We start from the raw sequence: 12,285 nt of genomic DNA, 5'->3' as shown, positions 1-12,285 counted from the left end.
ACAAGATGTTTTCAAGTTCTCTTGGTTTCTTTGGTGCATTTCATGATACCTAAAACATCAACTGATGTTTTAAACTCTGCTGGGCTCCCCTTCCTAATACTATTACTATGGGGCCAGCAAAGTTGAATGGTCAGCACACCATGTGATTGGTTTTCAATCAGGAAGTACTGAAATGGAGCTGGTTATACTGGCACAGGAAGTCACTCATTATAAACTCCTGGGGGTTTGGATATCTGATAACTTGGCAAGGTAAGGTAAGGAACTGTGTACAGACTTGAATGCAGTGTACGTTAAAACAAAGCATGTTCAATCTGTGATGTGTGGTAATATATTTAAAGTCAGTAAGCCGGATTAGCGTCTGACTAAAGTTAGGGATGCTGTTAAGTTTAGTTAGCGCTCCAAATCATGAGCTGGGATTTATTTTAGTTTTGTATTGTTTGTGAAAAGAAGCCGTGTTCCCACTGGAAAAACCCATCCTTTGTATGAGCATGCTTTATCCACCAAAGACATGTTAGGAACCCAAAACTGTTATACTGTAAATAAAGAAGCCTTGTCACAATTTGTAATTATGAAAAAAAGAAAGTTTACATTGTTAATATGTAATTGTATTACCTTACTTTTAGCAAACAATATGAAATGCTGAATTGAAATCGCAAGCCCTTTTTCTAAGTGTTACGTTTGAAATGTGTAATACTAATTGTTGAAATGATTGCTCTGTCACAAAATAATATTTAGGTTTCTGTTGAATTGCTCTGACTCACTGTGGTTTCATTAAGGAATAAATTTTGAATTTATAGCACTAACTGTGGATTTGTTAATCTATGTGCCCCACACTCCCCTTCTCTTCAAAGCCACTCATCCACTTTTAGTTAGAAGATTGGTAGAATGAATCAATCAAAAGATCAAAGGGTGATGTCACAGAAATGTTTTAAAAGCAGTTTATGTATTGCTCTGCTTCGTTTCTTTTCAGTTTTTCTGTTAAAATGTTGTTGTTGTTGTTTTCTTTGTTTTAGGAGAATGTGTCTTGGTATTCATGCTTAACATATTGGTGTCTCACAAAAATGTAATGTCTGCTTGTATTTACTACCAAAATTGCAGGCACATCTCAAGTAATAATAATAGTCACGTGAAACTTATTGTACACTTTACTCTTCCTACTCTTCCTCTTATATTAGATTTTTAATGTGTCAGTTCTTTATAGTGATGTTCATTGTACCATTATCTGTAGTGGCTATTCCTTAACATAACCCTATCACACATTCTATTAGTCCTTCAGGATTTAAGGGGGAAAGGACCATGAGACTCAAAGCTAATATTAGGGGCATTTGTTACCTACATCTTACATTCTGAAAAAAAGAAGGCTTAAAAGAGATTAATTTCACTCCCATTGAGAAGATAAAAGGGCTTGTCTTATCTCGTTGGAGTTTAGCCCTAAGACTGGGTTTTATAGGATGCCTGTGGAAAAGGAAAGGAATAGTGAACCTGGATTAGGAAGGCTCAAGGGACAGAGAAGAATAGAAGTGAGACGGCAATAAATATATTTTATATCACCCTACTCAATCAAAAACCTGATTGACATTGTCACATCAAAGTGATCAGGAAAGTATTAAAAGCATCAGTGCGATTTTTCATTTTCAGAAATGTATCAAAGTTTTGGCAAAAACGGGAGATTTGTAGGTCCAACGTAAATCCCGGTTTTGTAAAGCGCAAGGGAGAGGGGAAATCAAGTACAGGCAACCTCATACCAGAACCCCTGTGCAAATACACTTTCCTCAGTCACTCACATGCCAAAGCCCTCACAAAGAGCGTCCTCTGTCTGCAAAACCGTTTCCGCGGGGAGGCATGGGTCAGTGTTTTAGACGGGAGGGAATTGAGGTATGAAATCAGAGGAGATGGAGGCCAGTTTGGTGAGTCAGCTGCTAGAAATGAAATAAGAAATCTTATCTTTCATGAACTTACTAAAAAATATCTAAACATAAAGAAAATAAGCCCATGTACATCCATATACTGTAGGATATATAGAAGTATCACAAACTAGTAAAGCTGAAGACATTGATATAGACTTCTAGGTAAAACACTTGTCAAATTATGTTTATTTAAATATTTATACAAAACTACAAGAAAGTAATGTATAGTAGACAAACATTTTATCTAAGATGTAATGTCAGCCATTACTTAGATTTAGGACCTTATTTAAAAAAAAAAATATATATATATATATATATATATATATATATATATATATATATATATATATATATATATATATATATTATATACCCCTGTCTGACTAATGCTTACATTTTTTGAAGGATTATAACACTTGCTACGTTTTTACCCAAATTTGGAGTTGTCTATGATTTAAGTATATTAACAGTTTTCTTACAATGTTCTATAAAGCTTTAAAGGTATCTATTGAATAAAAATACATGGCTTTGCACCACAGCTCATGGGTTTAACCACGTTCTCTACCGTGCTATACACAGAGGCACCATTAACATGTTGTCATTTTGGAGAGAATTAGTTTGCCTTTATGACAGGACCCTGGAGACTCCCCATGCTGCTTACTGGAGGCCACGTGGAGAGCGTTTATTCTGCCCAGACAGTGTCCTTTAATTAGGAGTGGCTCACATTTGTTCTGCATTGTATTTTAAGCAGTGCTGATCTGTTAAGGTTTTGGTGCTTTCAATTTAAGAGCTGCTTCTACCAGCGCCTTTGTCATACAAAGTAGAACGTAATCTCTCCTGTCCTGTTTGCATATATATGGCCTGCTTATTGGTTTCTATTCAAATATGTGGAGAATGTGAAGGCAAGAATGCCATCATCATTTTTCTATTATCACTGCTTTTTATTCCAGGAGGCTCGATTATCTTGCTTTCAACAATAATGTGCAATCTGTTTAAATGCATTGTTATACACTGAGTGTTGCTTCTTTTTTTAAATGGAAAACTGAAGGCCTATACTTGGATCACAAGTGAAATAAATCTGGTGTTTTCAACATAGCAAATTGTAATGCACCTCACTAAACCACCAGCCCGTTTAGCAGTATTTGAGTACATGGTTACAGTGCGTACAGACTGTGTAGGTCAAATGGAGGGATACCTTCCTGCAGCTTATTGTAAAGTGTTAGTAATATTGTAAAAGGTAATTTAGATAATTAAATAGTTACATAAATATTAGCTGTCACAAATGTTGTCATTAATAAACCACCTGTTTCCCCTAATGCCCTACATGCTTCGCAGCCAGTGACATGCTTTGTCCTGAAAGACAATCCTGAGGTGAATTGATGTATTGTGAGCAAACTGAGAACTTTCTGTTGTTCACTTTGGTGTGTTCACGCCATTGTTGCTGTAACATATGTTTCAAACATGTGCATGTGAGATCTACATGACAGGGAAGATTGATGACATTGTTTAAGTGTCTGTAAGCCCTTTATGACTTTACGTCAGTAATGATGTTTGCTGCAATGTCTGTGTTTATGTCTTTGGTGCAATACTAATACATATGAGAATCTCCACGAATGCAATCTGACATACTTGGTCTCAAAGTCCAAGGGAAATCTGTGCTGCTATTCCACTGCTAAGTGCAGTCCCTCTTCACAAATATCCCCACGAGATGTGAGCACGGTTTGTGAAAGCAATTGGAACTAGTCTGTGGACAGAAAGCACATTTCTGTTTCTTTACAGGGTGACAGTTATGAAGAAGCTTGAGCACAAGTTACTCATTACATGCAGGGGAGTGGGAACCTTGCATAACACCATGGACTCTAATTTCAACCATTTATCAAAACAGCTGTAGGCCAGGAATTCCTGAAAGGCCATGTTTACTAGATGGAGTCCATTAACTGCTTGAAGCTGCTATCATTCATTAGACGATAAAGAACAAAGGTAACTGAGTAACATTCAGTGTAGTCAATAAAACCATGTCAGAAGGAACCTGAAGTTTCCTGATTGCTATCAGCTCACAACACACTAGAGCAGGGTTTCCCAATACTGGTCCTGGGGACCCACTGTGTCTGCTGGTTTTTATTCCAACTGAGTTCACAATTACTTAATTAAACCCTTAACTGAACTGATACTTTGCTTAATTAGACCTTTTGCTTGTTTTCAGCTCTTAAACAGTTGCAAATTTCAAGTTACCTATAACATTGTATAAGTAACTTGAACTCTGCAACTGTTTAAGATCTGAATACAATTAAAAAGGTCTAATTTATCAATTCTTAAGGGTCTAGTTAAGTAATTGAGAGTTCAGTTGGAATGAAAACCAGAAGACACTGGGGTCCCCAGGACCAGGACTGGGAAACCCTGCACTAGATTATATATATGAATATTTTTAATATATAGTGAACTCTAATCGAAACAAACTCGGATTAAACACATTTCCTGATGCTACGAATTTGCTACGTGGACAAATTTAGCTTATTGTAAATTGCTTCTTATAATACAAATTCACTTAACACAAATTTCCTGTTTGTGTGAATTATTTTGTGCTGTTTTGGGACTACAGATCCTATGATGCACTTCAAGTTGCCATAGACACAGTTTTCGAGTTGCCTTACTGCTCACACATCTATGTCATTTGCATGAAGGATTGAAGTAAGTGACCAGCGCAAAAAACGTGCATTATCATTGCAGACAAAAGCGCAAGTGTTGAATGCGGTGGATAATGCACCAGTGTATAAAAGAAAGAAAGATGTTGCTGCAGATTTCAGCATTCCTGCAGACACTTTGTACAACAGGTACAATAACGTAGCTTCAGTCAAAGTTCAAGTCAATGGCTCTGTAATCTCAGTACTCAGTCCTTACCAAACACATCTCAAAAATACCCATGCACATATTAATCATAAAGTGAATGCATACAGAATGCATGGGACACTTTCAGGATTAGGAGACAATTTATTGAGCTTACACAAATACAAGAAGCTTTGCATCTGAACTCATTGGATCACCTGCTTCCTTGTTGTACAATTTAATATAGCCATTGTTTTTGACACAGAGGACAACCTGGGCATTTTTGGAAGAGTTTCCATCACTGTCTGTATGCACAAAGGACACACTAGCTATAATGACCTTATTTCAGCGAGAAAACAACATTGATTAAGATACTCGACACTCTGTTCCTTTGTCACGGACAACATATGGCAGGCCTTGATTCTCAAGGACACTGTAATCTCAGGGCTACTAAGAGATGTATCATTGCCACAGACACAAATATCTTTACCCTGAAGGGAGAGAAACCTACACCTTGGAAAAGCTCTGCACTTCTTTTTTAAGAGTTGCTGACCAAAGAAAAAATATTTGGTGCTACTATTTGTCTTTTGACAGCAGAGCAGCATGTGTGGCTTGCAATATATATATATATATATATATATATATATATATATATATATATATATATATATATATATATATATATACAGGTAGTGGACAAAAAAATGGAAACACCTGGGTAAATGAAGGACACCAAGTATATTGAAAGCAAGGGCTTCCACACAGGTGTGGCTCATGCGTTAATTAAGCAAATAACATCCCAGCATGCTTAGGGTCATGTATAAAAATGCTGGACAGGCCTGGTTGCCTATAATTATGGCTAGCATGGCTGCAAGAGGAGACCTCAGTGACTTTGAAAGAGGGGTGATTGTTGGGGCGCGTTTGGCAGGGGCTTCAGTGACCAAGACAGCTCAATCTGCTGATGTTTCACAAGCAACGGTGTCTAAGGTGATGTCGGCATAGAACTCAGAGGGAAAGACATCATCAGCAAAGGGCAACAGTGGGCGGAAGCGCATACTCCAGGATCGTGATATCCGTGCATTAATTCGAAGTGCAAGGCAAAATAGGCGAGCAACTGCAGATCAATTGACTGCAAATTTCAACCTAGGGCGCGAGCAGCCAGTTTCATCAAAAACGGTCCGCTGAGAACTTCACAGAGCAGGGTACCATAGTGGCCTAACGCCCTATTGGTGTTTCCATTGGTGTTTCCATTTTTTTGTCCACTACCTGTATATATATATATATATATATATATATATATATATATATATATATATACACGTACACTTTTAATATGATGACGTTTTAGAACTGCTGGGAACACATTTTGTGTTTTTCATGTTTGCTCGCTTCATAAATGACCGATTCATTATTTATTTTTATTTTATTTTTACAGTAACACTTTACATTGTGTCTCTAATTACTGTGTATGTACATAGTAGTTACTTAGTAAGTACATGTGTACTTACACATAATTACAACGTTATTATGCATAGTTACAATGTACTTCACGTGTAAATCATTTTGCACTATATATGTAAGTACACAGTTATATCAGAAAAGCGTTAGAGTTAGGGTTACATCGTGCAAAACAGAATATACATTGTAACTCTGCATAACATTGTAATGATGTGTAAGCACACATGTATTTACTAAGTGACTACTATATAAATACACAGCAATTAGAGACACTTTCAAGTTTTAGTTTTCAAGTTGAACAGCTTGATCTGTATATATTATTTACTAGTCTGGTAAAACATATCAAAATATACATTTTAATCATTCAGTGGTAGGGCCCCCATGAGCCTCCTAATGATGAGCAATATTACAAGTACCATTTGACCCTTGGTATAAATATTTGTAATTATGTTTACATGTACTGTAACAATACCAGTAAATACAGAACATTTGATACAACATTAGGAGAGGTTTAAAAAAGAGAGATTTAAAAACGGGGGTGTTGCCATCCTTAAGCAGTGGTCCGAAGGTGAGCTATGCTAGGGCACAGCTGTTAATAAAACTGCCACCTGGTGGTTAAAACAGTGTGTCATTGCAATTACATGGCTGGTTGCTTGTTTGTGTGTTGTTGTTGTTATTGTTGTTTTTTATAGTAAAAGTCAGTGAGTTTTAAATTACTATGCATGTCAGTAAAATAACAGCAAAAAACATATACACAAAGCAAACCATTATTAACCCTGACTGACCCCAAGGCAACATCAACATCCAGAGGAACAGCAGCTGATCTTCCTTTATAACAGACAGGGACAAGGAGGCGGAGCTCCGACTAGCACAGCCAATCAGAAAGCTGCACAATCACACAATAATTCCAGGACCAGGGAGCAGAGAGTGATGAAAAGCACATGTCTACAGTCTCCCAGTCACACTCCCAGGAAGAAATGACAAAGTGCAATGGGTGTTGTGTGATGCACTATAGCTCTATAACTGCTTGTGCAAATGAGCCTGGCTCCATTGTATAGCTGTTAAGATGTTCCCTTAGAAAGTGTGATTGTCATTTCTTTAAGACCAGATATTAAACTCCTTCAGTAACTGTAAATAAACCATCAAATATGCATTGTAACCAGCCAAAAGGGAAATGGCAAAATTACTATTGCAGTGTAAAATGTTGTGTGGTGTTGATAAAGAAAACCTTGCTGCTCAAGTCAATTCACAGCAACACAAAACGTGGCAGAAGTATTAATCATCGTTATCGTCAGAAGAATATGTAAGTGGCAGCGCTGCATCGTCTCGACCAGCTGGTGGTACCTCGGGATTGGAGAGAGGTGACTGGATGTGACAGGAGTGCCTGTGAAACCATAGCAGTGATGCACAGGCACTGACAACACCAGCCAGAGATTCCAATGGCATTATTCAAACTGTGATGTGTGTTAAAGCATTAGATCTTCTCACTCACATGCAAGGACATGTTGTCCTTAGAGAATAGCACCAAAACATGTAGCAGCAGAGCCATGGTTTCTGTTGTGTGTTAATATTGACTTTAAAACATATGTCAAAAGCAAATATCAATATATATTACAAGCCTGTTCAGCCAGGTAATATACATTAACAACTGTATTAACAAAAAGTTGAAACATTTGTCATTTAATTATATACGTTTATTTTTGTATTACTGCTTATAACACCATTGACAGTTTTGAACTCATGGATAATAGTTTAAAAAAAGGTGGGGGGGGGGCAGAAATGTTTTTTTCTGCAAAGGGACAGTACAGTCTTTAAAACAGTGTGCTTCAATAGTGGGATTTCATTATCATCTCCCACTGAACAGGTTGAATGTATTTTCTGTTTTTTTATATAGTATTACTTGTTCAGTGCGACTCACAGAATCGGCTGTTCGTTTGTAGAAAGGATCCCATTGAGGATCCCATTGACTGCAAAACGTAGGATTATCACACCAAGGTTTCACATCTGCATGTCAATGAGCAAAGAGAGGTCGCCGATACAAGAGGGGGCTAATAGATACCCCAAAAGAGCAGAGTCCATCTTCTCCTCACCTTCCCAGTGCTGTTGACAAAAGCCCACTGCTTCGAACCTCCTCTGCTAATGAACTGCAGGAGGCTGAAGAAGGGACGAGTGCACAGGGATGAACAGCAGGTGCACAGCATTAATAGCAACATTCATCTCCACAGTCGCCTATCAAGAACTGAAGGGCAAGACTCGTTCTTTACAGAGGGAAAGGGTATCCTCATATTGAAAGTGTAATACGAGAGTCTTTCTACAACAGCTTAATACATATTATTATAACCAAAACTACAGAAGCTATAATCAAGTCAAATGCTAACTTCAAGTCTCTTACTGTCTAGATAACCCCTTACGGTTAGCGTTGTTAACATTGATATTGGGCATATCTGGATACCTTTGTAGCTAGGCATTATAGCTAGTTAAACTGTTCTTGGTTGATATTGGTTTATTTAACCACACTTATAAAGAGTTTTATTTTTTACTTTAATCAGTCAAAATTGGACATTCTTTGAAAAGACCCTCTCAAAGGCACTACAGTTCAGGGGTCAGTTAATCCATTGTGGTGCCTTTGAGGTCTCACTTTGTGTGAAAGATGCTTCATGGTCCTCATGCCCACCTGAAGTGCCATAAGATACAAGGTCCACCGTATATCACTGCTACAAATCTGAGTAATATGTTACTGCTGCTCATAAGGCAGAAGGGAATGCTGTCTAATATCTGAAATGACCTTCAATGATCGAACCAGTAGGCTAGGCCTTGGGGGAAGACTGTCTTCAAATAAAGGTTAAATAAATGAGAGTAGGGACAGAGTAGATCAGCAATATCCCTTAGCTCCCTGGCAAGACAGACGAACCAGGATCTATCCCCTCATTTGGTGAACCAGTTTCCTACATTCTTTTCTGCTTAAACGGTAGTGTCCATCGATGAAGGCTCTACCGTGTGGTTGTTGACCGCAACGGGAGTTATGCATCCCTAGCTGATGACGAGGGCGCTAACGAAAGTCAAGGTCAACTACCACATGGTAAAGCCATTTTTCTCATTATTTTCATTAAAACAACACTTTAAAACCTTACCTTGAAATTGTAATAATTAGTTATTAGTCCTGCAAATGTTTACAAAGGATCACATACATAGTGAGAGAAAAAAAACTGTATCAAACAAATAACCCAGTGCCAGATATCTGAATGCAGCAATATTACTGAACTGCCTGGGTCTAGGTGTGTTGTTGGTGAAAGATGCTGATCTTCAATCGAGCTGTGATTGGCTGATTCGGCAGGTGCGGGTACAGGACTGGTTGCTTTCATCTGTGCAAAATATTGATTGGTTGATTTTGGTGCATAAATAAGTACATTTGAACCAATTGTGTCTTTGTTTTGTATTTGCTGTCCAATAGATGTGAACTAAGCTTCCATTAACTCGAAATGAAAAAGCTGGCACTTGAATGGTTTGATTTTAAATTTGATTCACAGTTGACGCTGTGATGTTCCAGCAGGCATCTACTGTCTGATAGAAGCCCGCTAGAGCTGGAAGCTCATTGGCTAATGGTACTAAATCATTTTTTAATTAAGCAATAGAATGCTAATTTGAGTGCATTACTGTCTGGTAGTTTATCTTACTGGGAAGTTATAGAGCCGTAGGGCAAGGCCACTAGCATTCAGACAAGGTCATCTACCAATGTAATGCTTGGTAATCAAAATGGATTGAGATTAGAAATAGTGTCTCTATGTTACAGGGTTTAAAATATTTTAAATCTCTAACTTGCAGCTTTATTGACCTTTCCAATGTTTTGCCCTCAAATGCAGCTTCCTGAATGGTGGATGAATGTTCAGAGATTTTTAATACTGAAATTGACCTTGTCCTGGTAATGCACGTTAAATCACTAATGGATAATGCAATACACACAGACTTTTTTCCTCTAGTATTGAAAGTCCTAGCACATTCAGATTAATCTCTTGCTTATAAACCCAATAGAACAGCAGACAAAGAAAAGCAATGTGGATGATTCTGGAGAATGGTATTATGACAATGGCATTAACAGCAGCTTTTTGATCTCTACAAAGAGATATACTCTATAATGCTTAGCTGTGTGCATATTGTGTGTATTATGCATGATTGCCATTAGATCACCCATTGAAATGAATAGAAGGATAATCCTTGCCCGGTAATTTGCATTTATCGACAGAGTATTTTTTCAGCTATGTGCTGGAAGTGGCTGAAGGACACGAATGTTCCTTTGCTTGGAGTCTTTTAATTTGGTCGAATCCTAGCAGGTGTACTGTGAGGGTGACGGCAAGCAATAACAAAAACAGCAAGAAACTCATATGGGCTTGATCACTAATCCTCCTGAAGCAGTATGAGTCTTTTTAAATGAAACCTGCTGGCATTCCAGGTACACATCGTGTGAGATGAAATTGAATTCTGTTTCCAAAAGTTAAACTTGGCTTATTCCATTAAAGAACCCTGCTCTAAAGTACTGACAGTTATGTATTTAATTATTATTATTTTTTAACAAGCAAAACAGACTCCTTTTTTCAAAAATTACTAAATATTAAAATGACTTGATACTTTGTGAACAAGTATGGTAATGTACATTGTGTGGCAATATATTTTAACACTGGTTAATTAAGCAAGCGTGGTTCTGGCAGGGAACTCACTTTAACCTTAGACCAAATCATGTAAACATAACAATACCAGGTCAAATCATCAATCAAATAGCTAGTATCTTATTTGTCCTTCTATAAAAAATATGTCCAATGATCGGCAAGGAAAGGATTTCTATCTCACCTCAATCCATTATGGCCCTAGTTTGTGCACCAGAGTTCGCCTTTTCCACCCCAGCCTCCACCTGCTTTTTGGCTTCAACTAAATGGGGAGGGCAGCTGTCCTGCCCCCTTGCCCATGATTTCCCTACTGTCAGCCTCTCCACTTATCTGCAAGCTAAATTATGGTCAAAAATTGCAGTGTAAAAGATGTATAATGTAATAGTGTTGTCTAGTCTATGTTTTAATAAATAATCTATCACATGAGTTACCTGACGGAACCATTGGTACTGTATGTAACAGTGAATTTTCCACATCCTGAAAGATGGACAATGCAGGAAAGGTTAAAGGACATGGTCATATTTACACAATTTCTCATGCACTTTTGATGTAACCACAGTTCAGTTGACCCTGGCTGTTTCCAAATCCGAATCCTGCACCTATATGGCCATCAGCACTTTAATGATAAAAGATATTCTCAATGCTGAATTAATTTGTATCTGCTATTTATAGAAGTTATTTCTCTCTTTTGTCAAGTATCTCTCTCCTCCTCTGTGTTCAATCCCCCCTCTTTCTGCACATATGTATCCATGCTGCCTCCTCAATGCTCAAGGTGAAAGTAAACTGTAGCCCCTTCATTCATACTGGTTGGTTCCAGTATATCAGTGTCCTACAGCTCCATGCATTAATTGAAATAGCTTATTAAAGATTAGGTCAACCAAGAAATCCCAAGCAACTACTCTTGTCTGTTTTCTTTCATGCATCTCTGAAAAGTAATTACATAAATATAATACGAATATATCAATATTTCAGTCTAATTTGATGTGATGATGATTGTTTTAGATCAAAGCGTTGATTTATTCTGCAACTCGCACACATTTCACCAAACTCTCGAAGCCAGATTAACACATGGCCATAACATGTAACACCATAAAATGTATAGAAACCACATTGATATTCCATTGAATATTTGTATTAACTTTATTTGGCAGACACCGCAAGTTCTCTGATTACAGAACCGGTTTATGATTTTATTATTCTTTTCTTCCTGACATTCGAACCCCTGTCGTCTTTAAGGTCAAGGTGATGATCGCACAACCCACTTTTTGCTTAAAATCCTCACAACATTACAAATGTTCCAATTCTAGCTAAACTGTGATACTTATTTCATATAAAATCTTTTTCAGAAAAAAAAAAAAACACACAGACAGTGACTTTGAAGTCAATTTTCCTGTAAAATGATCCTGTTGATCATGACTAGTTTCCCCAAACTATAACTG

Source organism: Acipenser ruthenus, chromosome 9 (genome assembly GCF_902713425.1).
Source record: "Acipenser ruthenus chromosome 9, fAciRut3.2 maternal haplotype, whole genome shotgun sequence".
Classification (NCBI taxonomy): domain Eukaryota; kingdom Metazoa; phylum Chordata; class Actinopteri; order Acipenseriformes; family Acipenseridae; genus Acipenser; species Acipenser ruthenus.
The sequence above is the reverse complement of the archived record's forward strand: the minus strand, read 5'-3'. Positions refer to the sequence as shown.